Source organism: Cyprinodon tularosa, unplaced genomic scaffold (genome assembly GCF_016077235.1).
Source record: "Cyprinodon tularosa strain WSP-4 unplaced genomic scaffold, ASM1607723v1 ctg332, whole genome shotgun sequence".
Lineage (NCBI taxonomy): Eukaryota > Metazoa > Chordata > Actinopteri > Cyprinodontiformes > Cyprinodontidae > Cyprinodon > Cyprinodon tularosa.
Window position 1 is genome coordinate 1,522,917 of NW_024039044.1, and position 14,422 is coordinate 1,537,338.

At 40.0% G+C, this 14,422-nt stretch overlaps 1 long non-coding RNA gene across 2 annotated transcripts in view; it reads right to left on the reverse strand.

Annotated features, from left to right (window-relative positions):
* Nucleotides 1–14,422, reverse strand: part of LOC119789179 — a 184,497-nt gene that overhangs the window by 79,380 nt on the left and 90,695 nt on the right. The window lies entirely within an intron of this gene.

Sequence of the window (14,422 nt, forward strand, 5' to 3'; positions counted from 1 at the left end):
TGCAGATACTGATATCCACACAATGAGGCAGATGTATGCTTGCAGGAAACCTCAACCTAACGGACAATGTTTGTGGTGTGAGTCATCCTGGGATATTCTGACAACGTGGTTAATTCAAAGCTCTCCTTTACCTCCCCTCTCATCACAGCTTGGTATTCACCACAACCTCTCACAGTCAAAGCCAGCTCCTCTGTCTGTGACAGCATTTACCAGTTTGTGTTGTGTACCTGCAGAGAAAAAGGTTCTTCTTCCTGATTTAAAACTACAGATGGCCTTAGGATGAAGTTGGGTCAATGCACAATGTCTTTATAGGCCAGTCACAACAGGCAAATTCAAAGGTTTTCCTAACAAATTCGACTGACTCATCTTTCTAAAACAAAGCATGGGTGCTGATGTGGGGAAGAACAGTGAAGTGACAAAGATGGTTAAGGCTGAAACATGCCTTTGCATCAGTTTGAAGCTACATCCACATCGAACAAAGCTAAATACAGATATTTTCAGAGAAAGTGCAATGACGAAATTGCCTGAAGTTAGAAAAGAGTTGTAGTACGCATGCCATGCCAGTGGGTGTCGCGGTACTGCGACAACCGAAGCAAGGAAGGTATAGATCACATTGTGCACGTGCGGGAAACTGGTGTAGGAAGAACAACAAGAAGAAGGAGAATAGTGACTGCAGTTACTGCTGAAGTAAGAAGCTTTTATTTGGGCTGACGACAGGGTGGAACTTGTCCTACCAGGAAAGGACAAAACAATGGTTATCCCACAGCAGAAATAAGCTTTAGGTAGGAAAATGACTTCATATTGAATCCTCATCACCATCATCATCATCATGATCAATGTAAGTAGTCTATGTAAACCAAAAAGATTAGAATTATTAAATTACTGTAGATTGGGAGTGCTTCGATGGTGCAGTGTTTAGCGTGCACGACCAATGTACTGAGGAGTTAATCGTCCGCTCAACCGACCCGGGCTTTAATCCTACCTGTGGTCCTTTGCCGCATGTCTCTCCCCCTCTCTAATATCCCCTTTCCTTTCAGCCTATTGTCAAAAAAACGAGCCACTAGTGGTGTAAAAAAAAAAATTTTATACAGTACATTGTCAGTGATGTTGTATACTATTTAGTTCCAACAATAAAACTCTTTTTTTATGAAAGAACTCTTTTACTGAAAAAAGAACACCCTGTTTTTCTGGTTCATTCAAGGAACAACTGCAAAGCCATAGAAGGCACAGGCTTAACCAAAAACTTCATAGGGACTGTGCAGCACACAAGCAGCTTCAAGTTAAGATGACGATGCTGGAGTTCATGGAGGACAATGAGACACTGTGCAGACATAATGCATTTAATAGGCACCAATACTGCAGGCATGAGGTAAGCAATGAATGATACAGTAGCAATTCACCGCTAATGGCTTTAGTTTAGTCTGCACTGCAATGTACCAGTGAGGCATACATACTGAGTGGTACAGCCCAGGTCCTACTACAACTTTGTAAACTTTTAATCATATACTTTTGCTGTTGACTGGACTGGACCGGGCATTGGAACCAAGCCGTGAGCTACGGGGCTGGTCCAAGAACCCCTGTGGATGGGGACAGACTGCCAAACCCGACCCGGTGGCGGTAGCTTGGACATGAGCTTTGGGTGGAGCTACCCTATTCTTTCTTTGACTAACAATGGCAGCTATATTTGCTGTGATCAGTGGGTAAAAAGTAGTTTGAATCTATTTTGAAGTGAGAAAGTCAACCTGAAAACACCATCAGTGCAGTCAGTTAATCCAGATTACAGTTCTGCCTGCAAATATAATTTTTGTCGGAGCCACTCAGACCCCCGTATGCGGGCAGTGCGCTGTCACTAGTAGGAATCCCATTCAACAACAGCCATGGCCCGGTCGTCTATTCGTGGTTTGCCACGGCAGCTTGAATTCATGTACGTAATCCAAACTGCAGGCACCAAGATAACAAAAGCTAACGTTTTGCTGGCAGATTTTGGCATCTTAAGTTAATTTAGGCGTTAATAAACTGTTTCAGAGGAGTGATCATAGCGCTCTGAATCGCTGCATCAGCGCTGCAGACAGCATGCACTCATGTATTTTGAAGGCGTGGTTTCGAGGCATGTTCTGAAGGGAGAGGCATGGTTGTGTATATTCAAAAAAATAGCTTGCTGGAACAGTTTTTCCAAGATCTCCTACTGCGCCTTTAAAGGCTGCATAAGGTGCAACTGGATGGTTTTGACAAAAAAAATCACTCACAAATGTGTAATTTTTTCAATCTTTTATTTAAACAAGCTTAACCAAGTAAACTTGTGCTGTTTGATGTTTCCCGATACTTCACAGTATTATTTACTACTGAAAATATAATAGTTAGATCATTATGGCCCCATCATAGATATCTTCTCAGTGCATATTGGACTCCAGTAGGGACTGATCTCTGTCACTGTTCCTGTTCATAACCTTCATGGACAGGACAACTAGGCTAGGGACCAGAAGGGGTCTGGATTGGGGGCCAGGGGATTTTGCCATTTCTTTGGTGGATGACATGGTCTGCTGACTCCCTCCTTCCAAGACCTACAGCATGAACTGAGGAGATTACAGTTTTTTGGGAAACAGCTGGGATCAGCCATCTTCCGAGTCTGAGGCCATGATGCTTAACCGGGAAAAGATGGTGTATCCCCTTTATGTTTGAGGGGAGTCGCTACCTCAATTGAAAAAGTTCAAATATCTCTGGTTGTTGTCCACAATTGAGGGGAGCGAGATATCGATAGAGAGATCAGTGGGGCTGCTGCTAAAATGCGAACACGGCGCTGTCCGTAGTGGTGAAGAGAGCTGAGTCAAAACTCCATTTATTAGTTGATCTATGTCCTACCCTCACTTACTGTCATGAAATCTATATCATTACCAAAAGAATGAGATCCTAGATATAAGCGGCTGGGATTAGCTCTTTTTGCAGGATGGTTGGGCACTTCCATAAGACATAGGTTGTGGATCTCATCTGAGAGTAGAGAGGCTTCTCCTCCACATCGAGAGAAGTCAGCTGAGGTTTCTCAACTGACACCTCAGGCATATTCCACCAGAAGGAGGCCCAGTGGATGGCCCAGAACAAAGAGGAAGGGACTATGTCCCTGTGCTAGCCAAAGAATACATCAGGCCTCCCCCCAGGAAAGCTGCAGGAGCTGCCTGGGGAGCTGGGGAGAGGGAAGGCTTGGAGTCCCAGCGGAGAATGCTGTGACATGGATAAACTGAGGATGATGAGTATGACTATGAATGATAAGATCACAAGGGTTCATTTTTAATCTTTGAAATAATGACAAAATCAAAAAACACTGATAACACCATAATGATCAGACTACATCACCTCCACACATCACTCACCACAGCACCGCTATAGGACTACATCATATGTTCCTGGGTTTATACTAGAGTTAAACAATATTTTAAAATGCATGTTTTTGTGAAAAACAACTAATGATTATGCTTGCAATGGCAGCGGCTCACGAGCACCCAACTGATGCACTAGTCTTCCACAGTAGAGATGCTGACAGTAAAAATGTAATCATATGGATGTTTTTTAAAGCTTCAGAACTGTTCTTTGAAATAGCTGTCCAGGACATGAAGGGAAAACTGCATAGTGTCTGTAAGTAGCTCTAGTGAAAAAAAATATCTGTATCAGTTATCAATGCATTGTATTGTAAATATTGGCATATCGGATATTGACAACAAATTGCTCTTTTATTGGTCTTTCCTGTCCAGATTTTCCTGTCCGATTTTCAGAACAATATCAGAATGCTATTTCCCATACAGTAGGCATGTTTTTATGTATGAACTCCTTACCTTATTAGCAAGATGAATTTTCACGAGGTTTGTAAAATCACAAACTCCCGAAAATACATCTAGCCAGGAGCCAACAGATGCACTGGCCTTGATAAAGAATCTTTCAGATCAAGAAAACGCAGTGACGTGTATAACGTCAACATATCATCCAGAAGTGACCAAAGCAAAACAAACATGGCTGCCCCGGTTTCAGCTGGAATGATCTCTATTTCATTTTAGAAATTCTCCAAAAGTATGCAATTTGTGCCTTTGTGGATGGTAAAGATTTTGCGCACTCCTGCCCATCAGATTTGGTAAGAGTGTGATTTATCAGTTAACTCAGCTAGTTAAAAAGCAAATTAAGAATTTGATACGTCACAGCTGCTACTGCTACTGTGATTGGCTTAAAGCTCAACATGGAGGCAGGTGCTACTTGGTGATTTACCCAAGCAGCTCGAAGATTTGTACTTAGTGTCCCTCCTTTTTGCGAAAACTTTCTAAATGAGGAATTCCAGTTGGATACTGTGTACGATTCAAATTGATCTACATGTACTAATTTGGCTTATTCCATGTTATCCCACACTCTCCATTTTATGCCTCTCTCGAATTTCATATTTTCTGCTTTTTACTTGCTCCTTGCAACATCTTGAATATTCATATCTTGTCTATGATGGGCATGTAAAATTTTGCCGCAAGACAGAGCAGAGTCTTTGATAAGCTGATGTAAGAGTCCAAAACGAACAGAAAGGAGAAACAGAGCAAAAGGGGGAAGGAGGGTACATTGATCCTAGAGATTTTTTGGGTGCTTTCTTGAACCAGTCAGATCTTTTAAAACAGGCCAGAGAAACTCAAACTTCACAGCAAAGGAGAGGTCAGCAGGGGGGCGGAATTCTGCAGCGGCACTGGGAGTGAAAGTCATTGTCAAAAGCTTTAATGGGTACCAGAATTCTTTAACTGACCAAAACCTGCGAACAAGTGAGAAACCAAAGACATTTGTGATTCAAATCAAGTCTCAGGAGGCTTCCTCTGAGCCCCGACTTGGAAAAGCTTCTCAGAGGAAAGAAACGCAAATTCTTACAAGGATAATTGAACCAGGTTTCCTTTTTTTATGGTGAAAAAACCTTACATTTTCCTAGTTTTACATCACAATGGTGGGGATTAAGCTAAACTTTTTCTAAGGAGTAAACCGAAAGTTTCTGTTTTGAAATATAAAATATTTACCCAATTTTGCATTAAAATGGGAACAAGTTTAGTTTTATATGGCTGTGAATCTGTACAAAATATTACCTAGCTCTCTAGCCAATGGACTATAAATACTTGTTTTGCATTCAAAATACCTGGTTAAAACCAATTATTAGGACTTATAACATCATCTTGTCACCAGAAATATGCAGAAGCATGAAACTGCACTTACAGGCAGTCTTTGCACTGACCTGGCCTGCCTTGCTCAGGTGTGTTCCTAAAACAAATGGACTCTAGATCCTTGAATTTTGAAATATATATGTAAATTATTTTTCCAGGTATTAGATTAAATAAGATTAAATCATTTAATAAATGACTTAATTAAACTGAATGGATTTCACACATTACCACCAATGTCATTTAAAACACATCATAAAACCTTCATTTAAGGGGTCCAAATCTGATCACAGGTCTAGAACAACTAATGATGAGCACATTTGTTTTTATCAAATCCCCTTTGAAAGCACATACTAAAGAACATACTACATCAACAGTCTCTTTGTGACATAAGTTGCTTGAATATGTGATGATAACGGGTAAGAAGCAACTAACCTCTAAAAAAAGTTCTAAACTTGATTACTTTCACTGCTTTCCATCAACTTAAAATCTGGGAACAAATTCTAAAATCAAACCATCTGATGAACAAACATAAACTGTAAGAAAATTACCATACCCTAATCAAAAAAAGTGCTGCACAGACAAATCTCACAGAATCTTATGTTTTTTCTTTGTTTTTTTTCTGGGGTGGGGGGCTAAAAAGCTTTGTGATTGGCTACATGTCACATGTTCAACAGGCTAATTCTGATATTCTTCTTAAAAGAAGTTAACTTCAAAAGACCTAATTTCAGCTGCACAGCATCAAAAGATGCTGTGTTGCTGATATTTTATTTTGGGACATTTTTACAATATATTCTATAGCAATGAAATTAGTTTTTACATCAGGGGGCAGGTTATTAACATCTCAAAAAATGAATAAACACATCAAATACATCACCAAGTCCCAAATGAATTGAAAAGAAGATGCCAGGGATGGCAAATAGGAGAGAAAGAAGGAGGAAATTCAAGGAATCTCTTCCATCAATCTCTTTTGGCAATGTAAAATCTTTAGCAGACAAGATGGATGAACTCCAAGGACCCAGCAAGAATATTAGGAATTAATTATTTTGTATTTCAATAAAACAAGGCTTCACAAGGTCACAAACCAGGATATACAGTGCAGCCACATCGAGAGGACAACAATGCAAGGACTGAGTTTTTGACTAACTACATAAACTTCTGTGTAGAAAACACCACCCCACTAGAACAGTGAAATGCTTCCCTAATATTAAACCCTGGGTCACCAGTGATCTGAAGGGGCTAAAAGGAAAAAGGGAATGTTCAGGAAGAAAGACAGGGAATTATGGAGGAACAGAAGATACTAAAACTCAGCCCAAGCGAGACTTCAAAATGCGCAAAGAAATGTTAATGGAAGCACATCTATATTCAACTTCATGATGACATTTGTTTAACCAGTGGCTATCACTGAATTACCAATCTCCACATTAAAAAAATAAATAAATAAATATGGATATAGGGACACATTTTGTTAAAAAGTTTTTCATTTTTCTTCTAAACAATGGCAACACTTTTGTTCAAAGTTTGCATACTAATACCTGCTGAAAACCTGCCAAGCAAATAAAAAACAAAACAAAACAAAAAAAAACAGGCCAAATGCTACTTTTTCTGCCCAACTTGTTGCACATTTGGGTGGACACTAACTACCGCTAGTCTGGTAACACATGGTCACATTACTACAAAAATATATATCTGAATGACCAGATGCAGCTTCTTCATGATGCAAAGCAGGAACTTTTTAGTAAGAGAATTTGGAGATGTAAGGGTCTTGTATAAAACATCAGCTTCATATCAACAAATAATTCTGAGAAACAAGTTTTGCAGCTTAAATATTTTAATTTAGAAGTTTGTAGCTCTTAGATCTAATGAGGTCTTTGTAGTTTTTACAGTAGTACAATACATTTTTAGAAGAACTGCAGTGAACTGACTTGTAAAAAATCTTAGGGTTGATATGGCATATATTTTGTCGGCCTTCCATTATTGTCTTTTCACAAATTCAACTGTGAAATGCTGACCAGCCAGGACCAGAGAACTTCAAAGACCACCAACAAATGTTAAACCAAACTGTCTAGATTGCACCCCCTACAAAATCACACATCGATATACACGCAAACACCCACCTACTCATACATTCTCATGTTCCTAAATGTAGTAAGAACCACATGCTCATTCCTATTGACTTCCATTGATTTTAAGTCCTTTTTAAACCTTTCTTTTGCTAGCCCTGAAAATAACCCTAAATCCAACCATTAACAATATGTACTTTACCCAAACCACAATCTACAATCTATTTATGCCTAAGCTACACCACTAACCCAGGAACATCGTTTTTAAAGTTCGGATGAGTCTTTATCCCTAACAAAGTCACATGTGTTGGGAACGTGGACCACATACTGTAAGAAAAAAAAATGTTAGAACACACACATCAGACACCTCTGTGAAAATCACAAACGTCTTTGCTAATCTTAACTAAATCGGCCCCCATTTGGCTTTATCTTCCTTTTGTTATCAGAGCTCGGTTCAGAGAATGGCCGGGGGTCAAAAGGGTAAGACTTTTTTTTCCCGGCATCTGCTTAAGAGAAGTGGCCATGAGCCTAGAGCAGTGCAGGACCCCCCCCCCCCCCCCAAACTCTTCAACTTTTGACGCTCCCACCCCCCACCTTTGATATTTTTGGAATTCCTTTTTCTTTTATTTCCCTTTCCTCTACAACCCAAATAAAGTGTGTGATGGATGAGTGAGCAGAAGCAACACCTCCCCCATGGATCTACACCCAGTCTGGAGAGGAAAGAGAGAGCAAGGCCCTCATGGTCCTCCAAAGCATTGAAGCATTGATCAGCATGACCCCCCCCCACACACACACACAGATTCATCTATGTTGAGTAAAGCCATAGAGCCCACACATGCATGTTTAATATATAGTACAGTAATATAAGAATGCAACAACAGGTAGGCAACACCCTCAAACCCATATCACAGCGCTACAGACTACTTAGCAAACTTTTTTTCTTTTTAGTGCAAAACAGTAAAATGACAACTTGACAAAACCTAGCACAGAGAATAATGGTTAAGAAGAAAAAGAGAAGAACCCAGAGAAACAAGACACCAACACGTCCTCAGTTTGTGTCTGCAGAGATCTGAGCAACAGAGTTTTTCCCAGACATCACCACCAGCATAAGGAGTGGATTCCAACAGTGTGTCGTCACCTGGAACAGGAGAACACCAGGGAAATGGTTGAAAGAATAAAAAGAATATCTTGGTTTGAGCTCTTGCTCTGTTTGATGATAGTGATATAAATCTAAATTCTTCATATACAGCATGTGACCATAGACATAGACAGGGCTCAGTGAAGCTATGTTCTTTTATGTAAATAGAAACAAAATTTAACATTAGGCTCCAAGAACATGCAGTGGTTACCAGTTATTTAAATAGACTCTAGAGAATAATGCATTATAATTATTATCTGACATCAAATCAAATCAATTTCTCTTCCTCCAAGTCAATTACAGAAAGCAAGAATACAATGCACTTTTTGGAATTAGGGAAGAATTTAGCAAAATGAATGAGGTAAGATGGAGTGGGAGATCGACAGCGGTGTCTGCTGGGAAGGGGGCGCTGTACGGGTCTGTTGTGGTGAAGAGAGAGCGAAGCCAAAAGGCCAGGCTCTCAATCTATCGGCCGATCTATGGCCCTACCCTCATCTATGGTCATGCGCCCTGGGTCATGAACGAAAGAAGGAGATCCAGGATACAAGCGGCCGAAATCAGTTTTCTCCGTATTGTTTCTGGGGCTCTCCCTTAGAGACAAAGTGAGGAGCTCAGTCATCCAGGGAGAACAGAGTAGCGCTGCTGCTCCTTCACATCGAGAGTAGTCAGTTGAGGTGGCTCGGGCATCTGGTTAGGATGCCTCCCCTGGTGAGGTGTTCCAGGCACGTCTCACGGGAAGGACACCCAAAAGGGGGGTCCAGGACACTCTGGAGGTACTATGTTTCTCGGCTGGCCTGGGAAAGCCTTAGGGTTCCCCTGAAGGAGCTGGCCCAAATGGCCGGGGAGAGGGACTTCTGGGCCTCCCTACTGAAGCTGCTACTCCCACGACACAACAGATAGGCACAAGAAAATGGATGGATGGATGGACGAATGGACAGATGGACGGAGGGATGGACGGACGGACGGACAAACAAATATCATTTAAATAAAGGCCCACCCATGGATTTATTTTAAGGCATCACCTCCAAAGTCCCATTTCTTTGTGTGACATCCAGTGTTTGGTTACTTCAATAGCATGCAATAAATACAATACAAAACTTCCTAGATTTAGTATGCTGGAGAAGATTGTCAGTCATCTAGGTCATAGTTTTTGCAAAAAAGTAAAAAAAAAGTATAAAAAAAACAAACCACTGGATTTCGTTTTCCAAGCTGGAAAAAATCCCAGACACTTTCTTTAGTTAAAATGTCTGAAGGAGCATTTGAGTTCCACCCTTATAGAGTGGCCTATACAAAAGCCTTGTTAAATTCAGTAGTTCACAAAAAATATCTGAATAAGTAACCCAGTCATTGCTCAATTAGGTAACAAGTCACGAAGCAAAGTAACTCCACAGATACTTATTATGTTGTAAAATGTCAAGGAGCTTGGATGAGTTTGCTGTTATGAGAACTTTAAAGATAGCTTCAAGTTAAATGATTACATGTAGAATAGTTAGTATTAATTAATACATTAAATCAAAGGGACTACATATCGGAAAACATTAATCTACACGGTTTTTGTTTGTGGTGGGACAATCGCAGTGATGGGACTAACGGCGTTGAAAGTAACGGCGTTACTAACGCCGTTACCTTGTTTTAGTAACGAGTAATCTAACTAATTACTTTGACTGTAACTATAACGCAGTTACCATTGCAGGCACCCCGTTACTGCGCGTTACTCAGGTCGCACAATGAGCCTTTTTTCATGATAGGACTCGTGCGCCGCTGCGTGAAGCTGACACCCCACCCACGTCAAAAAACTCTGCAAATAGACTGAATGGTTAGTGCAACATTAGTGCAGATTTGTGCAGAAAAAAATATTGTTTGTGCTACTTTTGTTTAAGAGATATTAAAGATTTATTTTAGGTCATCAAGAGGTGCGCGCCTTGTCATGAGAGAGGGGAGGATGAGAATCCATCTGTCAGTTGAATAGGTGGGTGTTTCTGCTGGTGGGTGTTAACGTACAGCACACACAGAGAGATGGAGAGTGAGGATGACTCCAGCAGCAAAACAGCGTTTTCCACATGGAAATACCGGTGTTACGTAGAGCTGCGTTTCCCCATCACATAACGGTTTCCTCTGCATCTCCACACAGCGCAGGCGGCAAGAGTCACCGCGCAAGCGACAGGAAACGCGCATGCTCGCTAAGGCGCGCAACAGTCGCCCTGTGCTCGCGCCACAGGAGAACTATGGAGAGCGGGAACGATCAAATGAACCTGACAACAGCCAGAAATGATAGCCTATATGGAGAAAGGGAGAAATCTGGATGGATGGATGGATGGATGGATGGATGGATGGATGGATGGATGGATGGATGGATGGATGGATGGATGGATGGATACTCTGCCTTCTCAACCTACTGTTTTTTTTTATTTTAAACATTATTTGATGGCCTTTGTGGCAGGGATGGAGATCCATATTTTATGTCACACACAGAGTATACATCTAGATAGATAGATGGATAGATAGATGTTGCAGTATCTATAACAACCCAAACACACAGGATTTCAGAATTAGACATCCCCAGTTATTAATTTCATATACTCACCGGATCTGAATGTCCTGTTATAAACCTTCACATGGCGTTCCCCCCTGATGTCATTTACGTTGAGTTGCAATAAATGCTAAACTGTCTGCAGGTTCTTGTCTTTGTCTTCCGCTCTATTCAGCTGGCTTTGGAAACACACGGCGAGAAGGTGGGGGCCGGGTGGTGAGGTTTACGGGGGCGAGAAATGCAAAAGTAATGCAATAGTTACTTTTACTAGTAACTAGTTACTTTTATTGTGGAGTAACTCAGTTAGTAACTCAGTTACTTTTTGGGAGAAGTAACTAGTAACTATAACTAATTACTTTTTCAAAGTAACGTGCCCAACACTGGACAATCGCGCCAAAGCACTCAAGTGCTACATATTCATGTAGAGATGGCTAATATGGTTAATGTTTGTAAAGAAATAACGTTAAAGAAAATAATGTGTTTAAGAACTGGCTATTTATGGGCATTAACAGTCTAAGTCTAAGAATAAAATTGCCAAAGGAAGCCAGGACATCCTTGAAAAAGAGATTCCAAATCTTTATGGTTTTCTTTCCTGTTAACATAAAGGTTATATAACAACAACAAAAATGAAAATTGCAATAATGCTGAAAAGTTATATTTTATTAAGCAGTAAAACTGCCAAAAATATATATAATATACTGAACACCTTACTACAAGATTAAAAGGGAGTCACAGTTTACAAAGAAATATGCACACAAAAACAACAATCAAGTTTTTAGAATGTCCAGGTAAAAACATTCCTGTAGCCTATATCATAATATTGAATTATGAATAACACTGAAGAAGTAACAAGCGATGTATTGACGAACAAAGGCAGAATTGTGTTGTCTTAGTTTCCGGACATAATGAGCAAATAACAGGAAAATTTAGCCTTTGACTTCAACGAGCGCATCCAGTCCAGAAACGTTATATTGAACGCAGATCTCTGCCCCATTGCCTCCCACACACGCCTACATTACGTCCCCTCAGCCAGTCGAGGTCATGTATGCCTGCATCTCAAACTCCTGCTTTGTCTCTGCATGCAAAGTAGTCTTCTCGCCACAACAGACAGTGTGCACTTATTAAAAGCTGCTTTGACTGGGTTACAGTGATAAGCAGCTTTAGTTTACAAGTTACTTAAAGGCATTATCAATATGTGAAAACTAATTGATTACTCCTTTTTGAAAAAAAAAACTAATCTGTTGCTAACATTGTTGTTATGTAACTAAGACCATTACTGCCAACACTGGTGACATCATGGAAAAAAATTAAAAGATATCGAAAAGAGAACTCAAGACGTGTACTAATCAGGTTCATTAATCGATTTCCAAATGCTGCGGGTTAAATGTTAATCTTTTTACCAAAGTAAATGCAAAAATAAACAGCATGGGAATTTGTGTTCTCTGTGTTCCAGAGATTAACTGGTCTTAATTTAAAGTGTCGGACCCCACAACAAAATGTAAAGATCTTATGAAGATGCAACTGAAGCTAGCAGTCCTCATCCACAGTGAAACAGGTCCTAGACTAACATGGATTGAAAAGCCACTAGAGATGAGGAAGCAATTACTCCAAAAGCAATAAAAAGACCAGATTGCAGCTTGCAAATCAAAAAAGAAACAAGTATTCTATTTGTTAAACTATGTCCTGTAATCTGAAAAAAAGTTAACATTTACGCATTTGGAATAAAAAAGATGGGCAACTTGTAAGCTTGAAAAAACATCCCGACTGCCAGGTTCAGGGAAGGTGACATCATGTTGTTTCCCAGGAGGAGGGATCGGTGCACTTCATCAAATAGGCAGGAAATAAAGTTAAGCTTGGAGTGACCATCAAAAAGTCCTGAACTCAGCCCAAAAGATTATGTGTGTATCGAGCTAAAAGGGTGTGCAAGCAAAGCGGCCTTCAAACCTGACCTAGTTCTATCAGAAGGAAGGAGGCCATAATTCCTTAAACTACTGTGGAAATATTCTAGAAAGAAAGCAAAAAGTGAGACTTTAAAAGCCAATTTGACCAAATACCAAATGTACGGGACCTGAATTTGGGGAAACTTTAGAAATATACATATCATATGTGGGATTTGGAAATAAAAAAAAAAAAATTGGGCCTTTTGTTTCCTGACATAAAACAAGAAAAAATATCAGATTAAATGTGGGTCTGTGGAAACAAAGGTCTATGTAAATATCTATGATGTTTCAACTGAAGGTGCATTTTGGGCTTTGACATAGATATGACTTGAAACCACACACGAGGTGCAGCCCAATTAAGAAACCTAAAGACATCATTTTTTCTTGACAACTCTCAATATAGATAAAGATGGAGGCCTCCAATGCACAGTGATAGTGAGACGTTTCTAGTAGATTGTAAAACCTTTAATAATTCAATAATAATTACATAGAAAAGTTTACTTCTCTGCTTTCTTGAATAATAATGAAAATGTGCCTTTGAGCAACAACACCAGAGCAAGTCTCAGTCTGAATACGGGTTTTACTGAGGGCTACATCACTGCAGTTATGATCTTTTTTGGCTAACCCAGTGCTTCCTCTGCAGGTTCTGTGCGTGCAAGACAAGGCAGTTTTTGTGTCATCTGACCGATCTTATGAACAAAGTAGGGCAGCAATTGCTCGCCACTTTAAGGAGCTGCTTGTTTGACTATGGAGAACAAAAGAATTATTTAAGAAAGAAATTACTGATGTCAATTAACTACTCAGCTCTAGCTTTCTCATACCTCATCTAAAAACGTTGGGTTATTCTGAGCTATTTTCTATATTTATACTTTTATATGTTTAGGCTGCAGGGGGACATAGGAACCACTTTTTCTAATTCTACTTTATTCTATGTGTATTGTATCATATTTTTTGTCTTGCAAAGGATTGTGGGCAACTATATGGCTTCTTTGTAGGAGATAGGAATAGCAGAAGACCACTATGCTACATGAACTATACATAGGATGCATCCTGCTTCCTCGTCCTACCTATGTCCTTACTGCCAGCTTCTATTTGGATGGCACTTATCATGGCGATTGCTGCAGCACTTCCACTTTGACTTGCCCTTAGTGATTTGCCCTCACTAATTTGCACTACAGAAAAGCAGCCCCAGTCTCCCTTTGTCAGCGGCAGTGCACTGCCAATGTGCATCATGCACAGTGCCCAGGCCACCAAGTGCCTTGGAGTGGCTTTATACCCTCTAATCCCTAATTACATTTCCTTCATTATACTTTATATAAAGCTACAGTTTGTAATTTCAGCAATATTTAATGGTCCGACTGCAGTCTGCACGGACATGAACTGCTCCCCTCTCCACTTCTCCCTCTTCAACAATACGGACGCCGTCATGGTCCAAAATGGCAACATCCACATCAACTTTCGTTTTGTTTTTTACAAGTCTCATTTTATAAATTGGATTTTATTAACCTATATAGGATGTAGATTTTATATAGCCTAAGAATATAACCGTTCTTTGTTCTACATAGTCGAGCAGCTTGGCATAATGATAT